This window comes from Rhinolophus sinicus, linkage group LG01 (genome assembly GCF_036562045.2).
Source record: "Rhinolophus sinicus isolate RSC01 linkage group LG01, ASM3656204v1, whole genome shotgun sequence".
NCBI classification, from domain to species: domain Eukaryota; kingdom Metazoa; phylum Chordata; class Mammalia; order Chiroptera; family Rhinolophidae; genus Rhinolophus; species Rhinolophus sinicus.
Genome location: NC_133751.1, coordinates 42,609,563 through 42,628,590, shown reverse-complemented (window position 1 = coordinate 42,628,590; position 19,028 = coordinate 42,609,563). Strand labels below are relative to the sequence as shown.

At 34.3% G+C, this 19,028-nt stretch overlaps 1 protein-coding gene across 5 annotated transcripts in view; it reads left to right on the top strand.

Moving 5' to 3' along the window:
- The window catches only part of TBL1XR1 (TBL1X/Y related 1), a 157,452-nt gene that overhangs the window by 18,116 nt on the left and 120,308 nt on the right, over positions 1 to 19,028 (top strand). The window contains exon 2 of one of the 5 annotated variants that reach the window (XR_012494831.1): positions 15,951 to 16,094. The exons of 3 other annotated variants lie outside the window; for them this stretch is intronic. The gene's annotated coding sequence lies outside the window, so the exon portion shown is untranslated. The remainder of the gene's footprint in view (positions 1 to 15,950; positions 16,095 to 19,028) is intronic. One more of the 5 variants, XR_012494833.1, reaches the window with a different exon arrangement.

The window sequence follows — 19,028 nt, the reverse complement described above, 5'->3', positions numbered from 1 at the left end:
GTTAGTTACTTTTTCATATATTTTCAAAATTTTTCTAAAGATTTTACATGATATAAAAGTCATTAGAATCTCAGTTTTGTAAGGTTAGAAAGTTAATCTGAAGTACTGTTTAAAGTTATGTAAGTATAATCGTTTACTTCTGTGGTGCCAGTTGTTACTTCTCTTTCATTTTTGATTTTATTTATTTGGGTCCTCTCTTTTTCTCGATGAGTCTGGTTAAGGGTTTATGAATTTTGTTTATCTTTTCCAAGAACCAGCTTTTGTTTTGTTGATCTGTTTCCAGTCTGATCTTTATTATTTCCTTCCTTCTACTTTGGGCTTTTAAAATTCTTTTTCTAGTTCCTTTAGGTGTAAGGTTACAGTGTACATTAGAGATTTTTTTCTTGTTTCAAGGTAGCCAGTATTGCTATGAATTTTCCTCTTAGAATTGCTTTGGCTCTGTCCTGTAGATTTTTGGGTCATTGTGTTTTTATTACAATTTGTCTCAAGGTATCTTTTGATTTCTTCATTGATCTCATTGTTAACCAATTCATTGTTTAGTAGCATGTTATTTAGTCTCCACATCATGTGTGTTTCAGTTTTCTTCTTGTAATGGATGTCTAGTTTCATACCACTGTGATTGGAGAAGATGCTAGATAAGATTTCAGTCTTGTTAAATTTATTAAGACTTGTTTTGTGGCCTAACATGTGGTCTGTCCTGGAAAATGTTTCATGTATGCTTGAAAAGAATGTATATTCTGCTGCTTTGAGATGAAATGTTCTAAAAATATCAGTTAAATCCATCTGGTCTAATGTGTCATTTAAGGCCCTTCCTTCCTTGTTTTTCTCTTTGGATGATATATCCATTGATGTCAATGGGGTGTAAAATCCCGTGCTATGACTATATTACTGTCAACCTCTCCCTTTATGTCTGTCAGTATCTGCTGTATATGCTTTGATGCTTCTACATTGGATGCATAAACGTTTAAAAGGATTATATCCTCCTTTTGGATAGATCCTTTTATCATGAAATGGCCTTCTTTGTCTCTTGTTATAGTCTTGGTTTTAATGTCTTTTTTGTCTGATACAAGTATTGCTACCCCAGCTTTTTTTTCTTTTTTTCCTTTTGTATGAAATAATCATTTTCCATCACTTTCAGTCTGTGCGTGTCTTTTTTAAAGAAAGCATGAATAGTTATAAATTTGGAAAGTTTGCTCTTTTTTTGTGGCTGCAAGGTGGTTATAATATTATCCTTTAGATTGATTATTATAAAAGGTATAACTCTATAGATTTAAAGTCCTCTAAGAAATCAGTATCCACAGGATTCAGTCTTTACTGACATTTGGACATATTGAAGTGATAAATTTCCACCTTTTCTCTATTGATTAATGAACAATATTATTGAAGAAAATAGTAAAATATAAACACCATCACTGCATTAACAACTGAAATGGAGTTTTCATTTTGTTAAGAAAACATATAATGTATGTGTATGTAGACATGCAGTCAAGTTTTAGGGATTCAAGAACCCTAAAATACTAAGGGAAAGTAAGTTGTAGAATGTTAGAGGACAGATGAAGAGCTCCTTCTTTAGTTTTGGTTTAAGATGATTGGTTATTGGAATAATTGAATTGGTAAGGTAAAGGTAGAGAGAGTAGGCTAATATTTTAGCTCCCACCATCCCATTTATATTTTTCTACTAGAGAAAACAATTAAGTGGCTAAAATTACAATAAAGTTTGAAATTGTAAATGCAATAATGGAATTTTTAGGTTTAATAGGTAAATGTAATTCAGAAATAATTGGTTATTTTTAAGTTATGTATAATTAAGTGGTTTTTTTAAAGTATGTGTTGATATTTTAGTATTAAACGTGCACAACTTTATGGAAAGAGAAAACCTCAGTATATTTATGTCTGTTTTTTCATGAACACCGACAGAAGCAGTAACAACTGATTGTGAAATATGTGTATTTGGAGCATTTAGAAACTGGTTTGTAATTATGTAGTTTCTTCCATACTGATTCTTTTTCATTAGAGGTAATAATATATATCTTAAAACTTTATGTAGTCAGGTGTAACCAGGTGAACACCTTTAAATACAATTAAGGAAACAAGATGTTATTTTAATTTACCTGTGATAGAAGATTGGTCTTTATTATATGACATGCTTATTGTCTGGTGTGTTTATATATTTATATCATTATATGTTAAGAATTTAGCTTAAGTGTAAAGATACTGAAAGTTGTGGATTGTTTCCCATTTTATGATTTGTAAGTCCAAAGTAGTAATTATTCAAACTTGGAATCGAGTTTTTGTTCCATAACAAATTTTTAGATACTAAGAGGAAGGGAGGCAGGCAGTAAGGTAAGTAAAATTATAATACTATCATATACATTTTTTTATTGTAAAAATTTTTTTTGAAAGTCTCCAACAAACTCTAAAATATGTTTAAAATGTTTTTAGAGTAAAAATGTTTAAAATGCTGTATTTAAAATTTAGGGACACCATAGCCTTGTAACTAATAATTTATATGCAACCGAAATCCAGATGATGTTAACTAAACTGAACTTAGTTGGGGTAAAAACTAAAATATCTGAAAATAGGGAGTGATATGTCAAAGAAACCATCCAGGTTTTTAAATTGGGGAGCAACTTGGGAGTCCTTTTAGGAAGGAATACTCCAATAGCAAACATCATAGTAGTTCTAAATATGGATCCATTTTTTTGTCAAGTCAAAGAGCCATAATTAACCAAGCTGCAATGAATTTTACTCAGCTCTGGAACAACAATTTTGGAATGTTGTTTTAGTTATTACTTGAAGCTATGTTGTTGAGTGTATGCATGTACAAGGTGGGTTGGAGTTGAGTATATAACTTACTTGCCTTTCTCGATAGTCAATTTGTGGCTAATAATTCTCAAGAAAAATATTTTCTTTTCAGAAATATATTAGAAATATATTTGAGGTGAGGAGAGGTATATATCCTTTCCAGGCTTGGACAATGTAGTGCTGAATATTTACTGTTCAACTGTAAGAACTTAAATTCAGACTATTGATATTTTTAAGGATGAAAAAAAACTTTAATTCACATATAGGTACTTTTTTTGGAGGGAATCTATGATCATTATACATTTTATACATTTATACAAATATTTCTTTATGTGTTTAGCAAGCGATGTATATAGGAAGTGAAGCTGATAACGGCCTCAAAATGATTTCACTAGGTAATACATTGACATTATTCAAACATCAAGTGTATTCTTTCTCATGTTCCCCCACCCCTCCAAGCTACCCAGTTACTTTTCTGGAGCCAACCAATATTACCGGTTTCCTCTGTATCCTTCCAGGGAAATTCAATATATGCGTGTGTAAAAGCTGGTAAGTGTATAATATACATCTTCTCTCCAGTGTTGTTTTAAACACAGATAATAGGATACTGGTCACTTTGCTATATCTTGCTTTTTTTCAGTTATGTTTTTTAGATATCACATCAACACATGAAGAGCTTCCCCCCACCCCCACTATTTTTTAAATGGTGGCAAGGTATTTTATTGTATGGATATACCATAATTTATTTAAGTGGTTTCCCCAGTTGACGGATATTTTGGTTGTTTCAGTTCTGTTCCAATTACCAGCAATGTTGCAGTGAATAACCTTGGTACATACATCATTTCCAGTACATGCAAAGGTATCTGTATGGTAAATTACTAGTATTGGAACTGTTGGGTCAAAGGATAGGTACGTTTGTCAGTGGGTCAGATCGTTCCGCCAGATTGACTCACAGAGGCAGTCCCGGTTTACACTCCTGCTCTCAACACTGGTGTCTGCCCACACTCTTGCCAGCACTGCCAATAGTGTTGCCGTATATTTTGCTCTTCACTAATCTGATAGTAAAGGTGGTGTTTAATGTCCTTCTAATTTGCTTCTTATTTTGAGTGAGGTTGAGCATCTTTTTTATGAGTCATTTCTTTTAGTGAACTATTGTATTTTGGACTCTCCAAATACAAATACCATTTTTTGTTGTGGTATAACTTAAAGTACAGACATTTTGAACGTATAACTCAGTAAACTTTCTTTTAGTGGAGGTACAATTTAGTTCCAATGAAGTGAACAGACCTTAAGTGTACAGTTTTCACAGCTTTGTATGACCATATAACTCATCCTAGTCAATATTTAGAAAATTTCTGTCACCGGAAAGAAGTTCCCTCAGGACCCCTTTTCATACAGGTTTCTCTCATGCCCACTTCAGGTAATCACTTTCCTGATTTCTCTTGCCATAATTAGTTGCGTCCAATAATTTTTAATGTATTATATACCTCATGTAACAACCAACAATGTCAAGCTACAGAACATTTCCTGCCATCCAGTAGATTCCTTTGTACCCACCCATCAGTGTCGCCCCCACCAAAGGTAACCACTGTACTCTGACCTGTGTCCACTATAGATTTGTTTAGTAAATCTGAGAATCATCATCTATGTTGTATCAAGCAGTTGTTTCTTTTTTATTGCTGTGTATAGGAATATAACACTGTTATGAATGGAGAGACATTTGGGTTTTTCTTTGGACTATTTTGGATAAAACTGATGAATGTTCTTTTTAGTACTTAACATCTTTTTGGTATCTTAGAAACGGAATTGATGGGCTTATAGGGTATAGGTATATGTCTCCTTAATTTAGTAGATACTCCCAAACAGTTCCTCAAAGTGATTGTACCATTTTGCACTTCCACTACCAGTGTTTGAGAGTTCTAGTTGCTCCATATCTTTGCTAACACTTAATATCTGTTCTTTTTGTTTTAGCTGTCTGATGGGAGCACAGTGGTATATCATTGTGATTATAATTTGATTTTCCTTGGTGACAAGTGATATTAAGAGTCTTTTCATGTGCTTATTGTCGACACTTTTTTTTTTTTTAACTGGGTGATGGATCTTGGGATGATTTATAGGAGTTTTTTTATATATTACAATATGCCCATTGTGATATGAGTTTGCAAATACATTTTTTTTTTACTAGTTTATAATATGCCGTTTACTTTTGTTTGCCTGGCAGAAATCACAAAAAGCAGACTTGAACACACACACACACACAAAAAATTTTAAGCAGTACAGTTTTATTGTAAAGCACAAGAGAAAAAGCACTCTGGAGAGAGGGGGGAGGTCCGAGAATGGAATGCCCTTAAATCAAAATTTTTGATCAAAATTTTTATTGTTTCCAAATTGCTTCTGAGTTTTGTGGTATACTTTTGAAAGGCCTTCTTCAACCTTAGGTTACCATATTTTAAAGAATCTAACTTACCATCAAATGTAAGCTACTTTGTTATTTTGTATACCCACATAGAACAGTGACAATACTGTTAATTAAACTGCAACCATTTTTTTTTTTTTTTGGTATAACTTAGAATATTTATCTTATACTTTTAGACTTAGTGTTTTTCTGTTATATACTATATTCTTCCAAATAAATGAGAGGGGAATATAAATGAAATAAATTGGTTAAAGTATTTCCCCAAAATGTTCACATTTAGAATAGGATCACTTTTGACTTAAGTGCTTCTGCACTGTCTTCTGTGCCATGAGGAGTGCTGGTGGGGGAGCATTTCTTTAACAAATACAGAAAAGAACTAGAAGCTATTGGTGCTGTGCTCTTAAGCTGGCATTGCAGTTATACCTAGCTTATATTTTCATTCTAGTTCTAGGAATCTTGGTAAACATTTTGATTCTCCAGCTTCTGTACCTCATCTCTTTAACTGTTGGGTATGTAGGGTTTAAAAGAGTTGGCCAGCTATCCAGCTGTTGTTTCAGGGTTTTCCTTCCAAGTTGCTGAGTGCCATTCAGCAAATGTTGAGGCTGATTGCATAGCTACAAGCGAGGACATGATGCTAGCTGGTCAACACTATTGTAAGACAAATCCTTGTTTAGGCTGTGTGTCTTACAGTTAATGAATACAGTATGAAATCAAAGAAATGCATTTTTTTCTAGTTTGATGTTTGAATTATTTCCCCAAGTTAATGAAATCAGAGAATATTTGTCCTGTTTAATAACTGTAGTTTTTTTATGTGTATACATGTATATTTAAAATTTAGTTCAGAGAAGGGAAAAAAAATACCCTATCATATGTATTGCTAAACTGTTTACTGGCTTCTGAATATTCATGGCCTTTGGTCAGTGCTGCTTGGGGGATTCAATCTGGTGCTGATGGTCATTTTACAATAATTAACCTTTTATGTAGGATTGTACATGCTTACTACTGAGTTCAAAATTTTCACTTGGGTTTTATTAATTGAAAATGAAATGAACATGTTCGTAAGGCACATAAAGATGTGAAGTAGATACAGGAAATAATCTGTTTGCTTACTGCTTGTAGAAATCTACTTTCTTTAATAAGGGTTTTGGGGAAAAGAAAACTTAAAGGGCTCATAGACTAAAATAACCACACAAAAAGTTAAGAAGGCAAGAACTGGTTTGGGTTATGTGAAATAATAGGTAGGCAAAACTACCAGAAAAACAGCAAAGCATAACTTAGAATGTGACAGAAATGGAAAACATTTCTGTAAATGTTTTATCCTGTAAAACATTTACCAAATTAAAAAAAAAAACACACTCTAGGTGTGTTTGGGTACATTTGTGTATATAAGGTTGTTCAACTGGCTCTGTTTGTATAGTACTTAATTATACATTTATAATTTGTTTCTTTAAGCTTCTAGAATGTTGTAGACTTTAGACTTTTTTATGATTTAGATTTAGGACTCTGAGTTTTAAATAACAAAACCCAATAATTGAGAGATTGAAAAAAGTTTTTTGGAAAGTGTAAGGTTGGACAATTAAGTTCGCGAACTTGCTGCAACAATATTGCTAACCTTTTTTGATATCGGAGGGATTATTCATTATGAATTTGTACTAACTGGACAAACAGTTAAACAAGTTTATGATTTGGAAGTGCTGAAGAAGCTGTGTGGAAAAGTTAGACGACCTTAACTTTTCACCAACAATTCAGGGCTCTTGCATCACGACAATGCACCAGCTCACACGGCACTGTCTGTGAGGGAGTTTTTAGCCAGTAAACAAATCACTGTATTGGAACACCCTCCCTACTCACCTGATCTGGCCCCCAATGACTTCTTTCTTTACCTGAAGATAAAGGAAATACTGAAAGGAAGACATTTGGATGATATTCAGGACATCAAGGGTAATACAGTGGTACCTCGGTTTTCGAATGTCTCCATTGAACATTTCAGTTTACGAATGCCGTAAATTTTATGGATCTATGCTAAATGGATCATTTGGTAGTAAAATTCATGCTAAATTTGCAGTTTTAGGGGTTGATTTTAAAGGTCTGGAACGGATTAATCCGTTTTGCATTACTTTCTATGGGAAAACCGTGCCTTGGTTTTCGAGTGTTTCAGAACTTGAACGGTCTTCCGGAACAGATTACATTCGAAAACCGAGGTAACACTATATGATGACAGCTCTGATGGTCATTCCAGAAAAAGAGTTCCTTTGAAGGGTGGAGTAGACGCTGGCGTGGATGCATAGCTTCCCCAGGGGAGTACTTTGAAGGTGACCATAGTGATATTCAGCAGTGAGGTATGTAGCACTTTTTCTAGGATGAGTTCGCAAACTTAATTGTTTGACCTTGTATCTCATGAAACTTGGTTCAGGGATGTAGTGGAGTTGAGGACAATGGGAACTAGGAACTCATTGGGGACTGTTCTAAATATTATTTGATTCTTCTTTCTGCAAACCAGATACTTGTACTTATCTGGTCCACACATCAATAAAACAAGGCTTCCAGCGACTCTTTATGTTATTTGACTAAGCCCTTACTTTTGTTTCCCCTCCATTTTTTTTTTTTTTTTTTAAATAATGTTCTCAGGATCACATGTGAATCTGGCTCTCTAGTCATGCTCTTAACCACTACTTAGCATTATTAAATAAATTAGAGTTAAACTGAGGCTAGATACATGGTAGTATCAGTGATTTTGACCCGTTGATAAATTAACATTTAAAAATTTTAAACAAATACGTAAATTTTACTGAAAACAAAATGAGTCCTTATGAAGATGTTTGACTGTGGAAACTCGGCAGCATAACCCTGAGTTTGGGCCAGCATTGCTTGTCTTAAAAACATGAATGGTCATCAGTGGTCTTTGCCAAGGCCTGTGCAGCAGGTGGCTGCAGTAATGTTATTTGCTTAGAGAGGACGTTCTTGGTGTTATGGAGCTGCTGTTTTTTCGTAACGTTTACCACTGGTTATAATTATACATTTACTTGACGTTTTTTCTCTTTTTCCCACTTAAGTTCCATGTTAAGGACTGATGTACCTTTTAGTGCTTGGAAGGGGTGTTATAAATTCTTACGATGAGAGAATGGATTTAAGAACTTGTGCTGCCAAAATTATGAGAATTTTATGTCTTTGTGTTTTTAAGTAGTTATTTTGATTAGACTTGTCATTTATATGTGTGTAAATTATATATATTGACATAGTTTTTAGTCATGCAGTTCTCATAACAGCATTGAAGGTGTTCTACTTCAAAGTAGAAGGTCCTTATTATCATAAAGTGATGCTCTAAATAGTGCCGTAAGTGGTAATTTAACGATTATTGAGAGAATCTTTTTAACATTAGCTAATTGACATAATTTTGAGAAACTTATTCAGTTTTGGAAGTAAGCTGTAATGCAGGGTGTCAGCTCCCGCTCCCTGCACAAGGAAGCAGGATATGGTGAGGCCAAAAAGGAACAATAACGGAGTCATGGATGGGAAAGTCTTGATGGCGCCTGGTGGAGACACAAAAGCAAACATCCACCAGTACCCCAACGAAGGGTCTTCCTGCATCCCAGTCTCGCTGGCGGCCAGGCGAGACACAGGAAGGAGGAGGCACATGATTCGCCATCCGCTAGCTCGCACTTGCTAGCCGCAACCTGCCGTCCGCTTCTCTGCCAACTATCTGACCCCCTCGCGTAGCCACGGCAGTTATATTAGTGGCTCATGGCTCACGGGTAACAGCTGGTGGCCACCCAGCCACAGCGGATGGCCATCTGATTACAGCTGATGGCCATCTAATAACCGAGCCAGCACCTTCCACGTGAGGCTGAGAGCCTGGAAACTGCTCTCTGGGACTCTGTCCCCACATAAGCTCTTTACTTTCCTTAGTAGCAGGAATCATTTCTCCTTTTTTCCCATTGAGAAAATCATACAGCTTTGCCACATAAAAAAAATCTTGTCACTATAGGAATTAAAGAATTGTTCTTGTTCTTTCTACATTATATCACAGGAGATCTAAAACTCTTAACAGGATATCTCTATATTGAGGCTTTTTGAATGCTAATGATTTTAGCGACCATTTATATTTTTATAGCTTTAGTTTTGAATGTGGGGAGTTCCGTTATTTTAGTGGCCCCAGTAGTTTAAATGTGGCTCATAGGATGGGTGTTTCTGTCCTCGATTTATATTGCGTGGTGTGTAGAAGATTGGTACTTATTTAGTATTACTGTAGGGAAGTTAGGTTCATTTTCTGGGTTTATATAATGTTAAGGTTGTTAGTGGTTGTCCAATTTTCTTTAAGCTAGTGGTGCTAGACCAGGATATGTAAATTGCCACATGATTTCCTAATCACACCCAACATAGGTCAGTTGGCTTCTTAGCTTCTCTTAATTATAGTTTCTGAACTGTCTCCGAGAAGCAATACCATAGCAACACGCAGGATTTTCAGTCCTGTACATAGAACATGGAATTTAGGAATGTATCACTGTCAGACTTGTGGCTGTGTTCTAAATTCCCACATTTGAACTGGAATTTCCAACAGGTTTTTCTTTAGGTATAATGTTATAAAAAGTGGTTAGTTCTTCAATGGTAAATATTATTTGTTCCATAGTCATAGATTGTTTTCCTGAAAACTGCCATGGTAGGAAGTTAAGATACATGAGAAAGATAGGTTGGAAAATTGAGCTTATGAGCAAACTTGTTAAAGCTTTTGTGGGGAAACTTAAAAAAAATTCCTGCTGAAGATGTTATTTGTGACTTTTAAAAGAAACTACTGGGGTATACTTTACATATAATAAACGGAATTTTGACCAATACGTATACCTGTATAGCACACAGCTCAAGTTTATTACAGAAAAAGTTCCCTTGTTCCCAACTGCAGTCAGTCCCACTCTTCACCTCCATCCCAGGCGACCAGTGATCTGCCTTTTAACACTACAGGTTAGTTTTGGTTTTTAGAAAAAATCTCATATAAGTGGAATTTCATTCTCTTTTGTTGTAGGAAGAATAAAGGCCTCTTAAAGATGTCTATACTCTGATCCCCAGAACCTGTGAATATTTTACTTTATGTAGCAAAACGTATTTTGCAGATGCAATTAGTTAAGGGCCTTGAGATGGGGACATTAGTCTGGATTACACAGGTGGGTATAATTGATTATTTGAGTCCTTAAAAACTATAGTCTGAGAGATGACTACTGAAGAATGGTCAGAGAGATAAAATTTGGCCCAGTAAGCTGGAGGAAGGGGGACCATGAACCAAGGAACGTAGCCTACCTCTAGAAGCTGGAAAGGTCAAAGAAATGCATGAGATCTCTCTTGCAAGCCTCCAGAGAGAGGAATGTGGCCCTGCTCTTACATGGTGGTTGTAGCCCAATGAGACCTGTGTCAGATTTCTAATTTACAGAACTTGAAAATAATTTGTGTTGTTTTAAGCTGCTAAATATGTGGTGCTTTGTTACAGCAACAATGGAAAGTAATATCCTATTTTCTTTTGATCTTGGACTCCCTCACCCTTTTTTTTAAAGATTATTATTCAGCTGTATCAGTAATCAGTTTCTTTTTATTTCATAATACCATTCCATTGTATGGATGTACCCCAATTTTTTTATCCATTTACCCATTAATGGGCATTTGTAAGATTTTCAGTTTGAGCTAATAAAAATAAAGCTCCCGTGAATGAATATTTGTATACAGATCTTTTTGTGGACATATTGTATAGTAGTGTCTCCTTGTGTTTTAATTTTCATTTAGTTGATGACATTCATATGTCTTTTTGAACTGTTGAAATATTTTACAGTTGTTGTACTTTTCTTTATATATTCTAGATACAAGTCCTTTGTCAGAATTACAAAGGATGTTCTTCCAGCATCTGGTTTGCCTTTTCACTCCTTTCATGCTTGTTTTTTGTAGAGTAGAAATTTTAAGTTTTGATCAAGTCTAGATTACAGTTTTTTCTTTTATAATTTGTGCTTTTTTGTGTCCCAAGAAAATTTATTCTGTGTTGTCATTTAGAAGTTTTAGAATTTTAGCTTTTACATTTAGGTCTGTGATCAAACATCAAATAACTTTGATTTAATTTTTGTGTTTGGTATGAGATAAGCTGTTTTTTCCCCTGCAATACAGTTGTTGCACTACTGTCTGTTGAGAAAGACTATCCTTTTCTCATAAAGGACTACTATAACATCTTTGTCAAAAATTAGAATTTTTGGGTATGGGGGCAGGAGATAGACTTCTTAAGTTCTGCTGTGTATGTGGTCGTATTGTCTGTGAATAAAGACAATTTGTTCTTTTTTTCTGATCTGTATGCCTTTTGTTTCAACTGACTCGGGCCTCCAGTACCAAGTTCACAGGTGTTGGTAATGCAGGACATTGTTGTTTTGTTTCCAATTTTAGGGGCAAAGCATTCTGTCTTTCACTGTCAAGTATGATGTTAGCTGCAGGTTTTTCTTAAATCTTTATCAGGTTGTGGTTTTTTTTCCTATCCTTAGTTTGCTGAGAATTTTTATTACGAATAGGTGTTGTACTTTATCAGAGGTTTTTGCTGCATCTACTGAGATGATCATATATGTGTTTTTTACCTTTATTATTAACACTTTCAAATGATAAATCACCCTTGCTTGTATTCCACAGTCATGATATAGTATTCTTTTTATTTATATATTGTTAATTTGATTTCCTAATGTTTTATTAAGGATTTTGTCCATCAGTGTTCATGAGGGACATTATTTTTTTTAGGGGAACAGGACTTTACTGGGGAACTGTGTTCTTTCGGGACTTTTCCAAGTCAAGTTGTTGTCCTTTCAATCTTAGTTGTGGAGGGCGCAGCTCAGCTGCAGGTCCAGTTGCCGTTGTTAGTTGCAGGGGGCGCAGCCCACCATCCCTTGCGGGAGTCAAGGAGTCAACTGGCAACCCTGTGGTTGAGAGCCCGTGCTCTAACCAACTGAGCCATCTGGGAGCTCAGCTCCAGCTCACCTCATGGTGCCATGTTCAATCTTAGTTGCGGGGGGCGGAGCCCACCATCCCTTGTGGGAGTTGGCAACCTTGTGGTTGAGAGCCTGCGCTCCAACCAACTGAGCCATCTGGCCACCCAGGAGTTGAGCTGCAGGTCATGGACTTCATTCTAGTTGTGGAGGGCGCAGCTCACTGGCCCATGTGGGAATCGAACCAGCGACCTTGGTGTTAGGAGCATGGCGCTCCAACCACCTGAGCCACTGGGGTGGGGGCCCATGAGGGACATTATAGATTTTGTTGTTTTGCTACCTTCTTTGTCTGGTTTTGGTATTTAGGTAATACTAATTTCAGAAAGTAAGTTGAGAAAGGTTAGCTTGCCTTTTCTGTTTTTCAAACAGTTTATGTAGCTTTGGTTTTTTGTTTTTTTGTTTTCCTTCAAATGATTGATAACAATTAACTAGAAAAGTCGTCTGGGCCTGGAGTTTTCTTTGAGGGAAGATTTTTAATAATATCAAATTTCTTTTATAGATAGAGGGCAGTATATACTTTCTATTTGTTCCTGAGTCATTTTTGTAATTCATGTCTTTTCAAAATAGTTTTCTTCTAATTGACGTTTTTATTAGCTTACCGTATATTGCCGTGTATAATGCACATTTTTTTTGCCCAAATCTGTGAGGAAAAATAAGGATGCACCTTACACATGAGTAGTTCTAATTTTGTATCTATATAAATATTTTAAATTCTTTTATTTATGCTTGTGAGTTAAAAGTGTAACTCTAGAAATCGATAATGATGTCCATATGCAAAATAATACCTTGGAATACGATAATTGGTTTTGTTGAACTTATGTCGAACTTGCACTGATGAAGAGTTCTTGGCCTATAACATGTAAATATTGTAAATTTGTTACTGGTACATAACATTTCTTGTACTTTTTTCTTGAGTTTTGTAATTATTTGTTGCATAAAATTTCTTGTACTATAATATGTTAAAAGACAGATGCTTAAATTCATTTGTAACACAAAACACAAGTACCTAAATATAAACAAATACAAATTTGATTTAAAAAATCGAAGCGAAAGATTTTTTTTCCCTGAAAGTTTGGGCCAAAAAACGTGGGTGCGTATTATACACGGGAGCACATTATATACGACAAAATACGGTATTATCATTATTCTTTTAATGAATGTGGAATCTGTAGTTATATTACCTTATTTATGTCTTAGCAATACACGTCTTTTTCTTGATTATTTTAGGGAGAGTTGTATCAATTTTATTGATGTATTTAAAGACAGACTTTTGTTTCACTGTTTTTCCTTTAGTGTGTGTATTTTCTATTGCATTGATTTCTATTGATTTCTTTCCATTTACCAAATTTAATTTGCTCATCTTTTTCTAGCCTTTTAAGCTTACATTAGTGATAATCAAACCCCAGTTCTTTTGTAACACAGACCATTTAGAACTATAAATTTCCCTTTAAGTGCTATTTTAGCTGCATCACACAGTTTTTGATAAGCTTTTATTTTTAATTTAAAATGATTTCTAATTTCCCTTGTGATTTCTTTTTTTATCCTTGTGATTTCTTTTTTCCCTCTTAGCTTATTTTAGGTGTGTGTTGTCTGATTTCCAGACATTTGAGAACTTTGTATATGTCTTTATGTTGTGGTCAGAGAAAATACTCTGTGCTAAATCTTTCAGATTTATATCTGTTTAATAGCTCTGTATGTGGACTATTGTGGTAATGTTCTGTTTGCACTTACGGTATTCTGTTTTTGTTAGGTAGTGTTTTCTATAAATACCAATTTGAGTCAAGTTGGTCAAGTGTTCAGCTATTCTATAGTCTTACGATTTTTATGTTTAGTTTTATCATTTACAGAGAATGTTAATCTCCACCTCTAAATGTGATATATTTATTTCACATTAAGTTCTGTAAGCTTTCATGTCTCATATTTCCTGACTGTTACAGGTGCACCCATTTTAAGATTACTGTGTGTTTTTAATGGACTAACCACTTTCTCATTATGAAATGTTCCTCTTAGTCCTTGTTACAGAAGTACCATGTTTGATATTAATGGAACCACTACAGATTACTTATGTCTAGTTTTTGCATAGTATATATTTCTAGTCTTTTACTTTACATCTTTCTATATTTTTATAGTAACAGTGGGTTTCTTTTAAACAGTGCAGTTGGGTCTTTATTTTAATCTGAGCTGACAGTTTGAGCTGGATTTAGATAATTGACATTTAATGTAATTATTAATATGGTTCAATTTAAGTATACTATCTTGCTATTTATTGTCTCATTTTTTTAAATAAAAATTTCCTTCTTGTTGATTTAGTAGTTTTATAGCATTGGTTTTTTGTATTATTGACTTATTAGCTATACCTCTTTACTTTTTCTTTTAGTTGTTAACCCTACAGTTTTCTTTTTGCATACTCTCAGTCTGTGTTCAAATACAATTATAGCAGTCCACATACAATGTTACTTCTGATAGTCTTAAAAATTCTTTTCTACTATTTTTGTTCTACATTTTATTTTCATAGATGCTATAACTTGAGATAATAGTATTATTTTTGCTTTAAACAGTAATTTATGTTTTAGAGGAAATTTTAAGATAAAGAGAAAAGTCCTTTATATTAGCATGTACCCTTAACCATTTCTGGCACTCTTCATTCTTTTGAGTAGATCAAAGTTTTCACCTGTCTGTATTTTTTTCTTTCTGCTTAAGAACTTCTTTCAACATGTCTACTAGTCTGTTGGTGTGAGGATTTCTATCAGCTTTAGTTTGTCTAGTAAAGTCTTTATTTCACCTTTATTTTTCAAGGATATTTTTGCTGGAGGTAGAATTATGTGTTGTCACCTTTTTACTTGAGCACTATAGTTCTTTGTTCTTATGTATTTAATTTTTTTTTTCTGGCTACTTTTATTATTTTTCTGTTTAACTCTGATTTTCAGTAATTTGATTATAATATGTACAGTTTTCTGTTTATAATTGTGTAGTTTTCAGTTTATTTTGCTATGATTTTGTTGAGCTTCTTAGCTTTGTGTATTTATACTTGAATAGAATTTCCAAAAAAATTAAGATTTTTTTTTTTTCTTTTCCATCCTCTGCAACTCCAATTACACACTTCTGTTTTACTGCTTGTTATTGTCACACAGATCAGTCACAATGGACTTTCTTTTTTTTTATTAAAAAGAAAACCTAACTTCTTTTAAAAATCAGTTTAACCTACAGACCTACAGAACAGTCATGGTTTCTGATAGATGATGGATATCACTGTTTTCTTCTCAAATTTAAAATATTTTGCGTTGTTGTTATGAATTCACTCTTGGACTCCAGGGTTCCTCAGTGGTCTAGTTGAGAAATGTGGGCCTGTAGATATATTCAGAAATTTTATGAAGGTCTTGAGATATACTACTTAATGTATGTTAAGGACCTGTTATACTAAAATTTCATATTATGGAAGATGGTGCTCATTATATTCTAATGTCCTTTTTTGGAGGACTTATGATAGAAGTATCTTTGTGGTTTTAGGAACAGTAATTGATGTGCAGTCATTTTTTATCTTTGAATCTTTTAGCAGATTTAGGTTCTTTTTTTTTTATAAGTAGTATTTTTTTTTTTTTTAATTTTATTGGGGAATATTGAGTGACAGTGTGTTTCTCCAGGGCCCATCAGCTCCAAGTCGTTGTCCTTCAATGTAGTTGTGGATGGCGCAGCACAGCTCAGCTCCATGTTCAGTCACTGTTTTCAATCTTTAGTTGCAGGGGGCACAGCCCACCATCCCATGTGGGAATTGAACTGGCAACTTTGCTGAGAGCTCACGCTCTGACCACCTGAGCCATCCGGCTGCCCCCAAGGTTCTTCTTCATTTGCTGCTAAAAAGCTGGACTTCTTTTTGTGTGGTAAAATATACAGAATATAAAATTGAACCATTTTTAACCACGAATCTCTTAGCAGATTTAAGTTCTTTTTTTCCTTTTTCATTTGCTGCTAAAAAGCTGGATTTTGTATGGGGTAAAATATATAGAATTTAAATTTTACCACTTCATCCAATTTTAAGTTTACAATTCAGTAGCATTAAGTACATTCACAATGTTGAAAACCATGACTAGTGTCCATTTCCAAAACTTTAGTATGTCAAACAGAAAGCCTGTACCCAGTAAGCAATAACTGCTCATTCCCTTCTGCCCCCAGCTCCTGGTAAACTTTTCTGTCTCTGTTATAGGTACCGCATGCAAATGAGATCATAGAATACTTGTCCTTTTGTGTTTGGCTTATTTCTCTTAGTATAATGTCCTCAAGGTTCATCTTAAATGTTGTAGAGTATATTAGAATATAATTTCTTTAGAAAAAATTCCCCCCAATTTTGTTGAGATATAATTGACATAGAACATTGTATAAGTTTCAGGTGTACAACATAATGATTGGATATATGTATATATTGTGAAATGATTACCACCTCACATAGTTGCACATTTTTTCCTTGTGATGAGAAGAACTTTTAAGATTTATATATATATGTGAGTCCATATATATATATATATATATATATATGTATAAAACGCAGTATTGTTAGGTACACTCATCATGTTGTACATTATATTCCTGGAACTTATTTATTTTATAACTGAGAAGTTTGTACTTTTGACCACCAGTAAAAAATAATTTTATTTCTTTTTATGGCTGAATAATATTCCATTATACGTATGTACCACATTTTGTTTATCCATTTACTGATGAACGCTTTGGTTGTTTTCACTTTTTGGATATTGTGAATAATGCTGCTATGAACATGGGTGTGCAGATATCTCTTCGAGACTCTGCTTTCAGTACTTTTGGGTATATACCCAGAAATAGAGTTATTGGATCATATAGTAATTTTATCTTTAGTTCTCCGTAGAGGCTGCTCCATTTAACATACCAGCAGTGCTCAAACATTTTAATTTCTTCACATCCTTGCCAGTACTTCTTTGGCGTGGGGGAGGGTGGCTGATAGCCATCGCAGGGGATATGAGGTGATATTGTGGTTTTGATTTGCAGTTCCCTAATCATTAGTGATGTTGAAAATATTTTCGTATGCTTGTTTGTAATTTACCTTATTTGGAGAAATGTCTATTCAAGTCCTTTGCCCACTTTAAAAATCAGATTTCTTTTGTTGTTGAGTTGTCGGAGTTCTTTATGTATTACTAATGTTCATCTCGTATTAGAAAAATGATTTGCAAATATTTTCTCCCAATTCTTAGGATGAGTTTTCACTACTTTGATGCACAGATTTATATTCCATTTATTTGATAATAGCCATTCTAATGGGTATGAGGTGGTATCTCACTGTGGTTTTTATTTGCTAGTTGCCTAATACCTATGGATGTAGAGGATTTTCTCATGTGCTTATTGGCCATTTGTATATCTTCTTTGGGAAAGCTTAAGTTTATAACAGTGTGCACTAGCTTAATTACTACTTTCATTTACTTTTCTGCTCTTACTTGTATTATGCATTAGTTCTGAAATTTCATTTATTTGAAATTGCTCTATTCATTCTTATATGCTTCTCTAAGTTATTTTTGAAACAATGTTTTTATAATTCTAAGTGAGATGAATTCTTGGTTGGTGAAGAATGACTACTGTATTAAATCTTGACCTGCCATTTATCAAATATGATGCACTGGGCAGATCAGTTTAGTTTTCTCTGGGTCCATAAAAGGTAATAATGATACCATGTCTTTCAGTCTTCTCAGTAGTGTGGTTCTGCAGTATAACATCAGCTGAATAGCAGGAATTGTAAAAAGCAAGAGCTAACAGACTTTTCAGAAAGCTGTGTGGAAAATGGAAAAAGAGCAGAGGGAGATGGAAGCATTAATAGTTCAATTAGGGCTAATCAAAAGAAAAGTAATTGGGATATCAAACTCTGAGCAAGCTCTATGAATGAGACAAAGAGATTTACATAGAAAATAAAAATATATTGAAATGTATAGAACCCTGTCTGAGTAGGTGAGGGAAATCAATATGGATTCAGCAGCTTTCTGCAAAAGCTTAGGATAGATTGGGGGCTCATATTAGTCATTTGACTCTGGAGAAACCACAGAGAGGAGCGACAGTGTTCCGGGAGTGAAAAATAAGGTGCGTAATCCATAGAGTGTAGCATCTTGTGGACTGGAAAAGAAGGGTGACAGCTTGGGAGCATCTTGAAAGAAGTTTTTCAACACAGCCAGGCCAATTGAATAATCTAATGAAAGTTTTAATTTGTTAAAATTGTATTTAATTTATTCCTGAAATTCCCTCGGTCTGTTACCAGTCTGAATCAACTTGGAACAACTTGTATTTAGCAGTATTTAGGACAAGAGTACTGTATCTAGTGGAAAAACTCCTTTTACTCTAGTGTGGTGAAAAATTACTCTTGAGATTTGACCAGGAATATACTGCAGGTGTTGTGGAGTACAACTGGCTACACACTTGGCTTATTGACTACTTTATTATGTAAACTGCAACTGACTAACAGAAGCTAATGCAACCATTTTGTTTGTTTTTAATATTGCTTCTGATACTGAGTTAAGCTATACTGGGACACATACACTTAAAAAATACTTCATAAGTAGAGATGGTATATAATCTGAAAACATGTGGCTTTAAGAGTCATAGATCTGCCTCTTCCCAGCTTTGATTTTACACGCCACAGTGATGTGGGCAAGTGTCCCAACATTCTCCTCATGAGAGCTACCTACATAAATCTATAAAATAAGGGTGTTGGACAGCACCTTAATCAGCATCTATCTGATTCTGTGATCCTGTGGTTTTTTGTTTATTATTATTTAGCTTCTCTGAGGTATCTTAGAAACAAG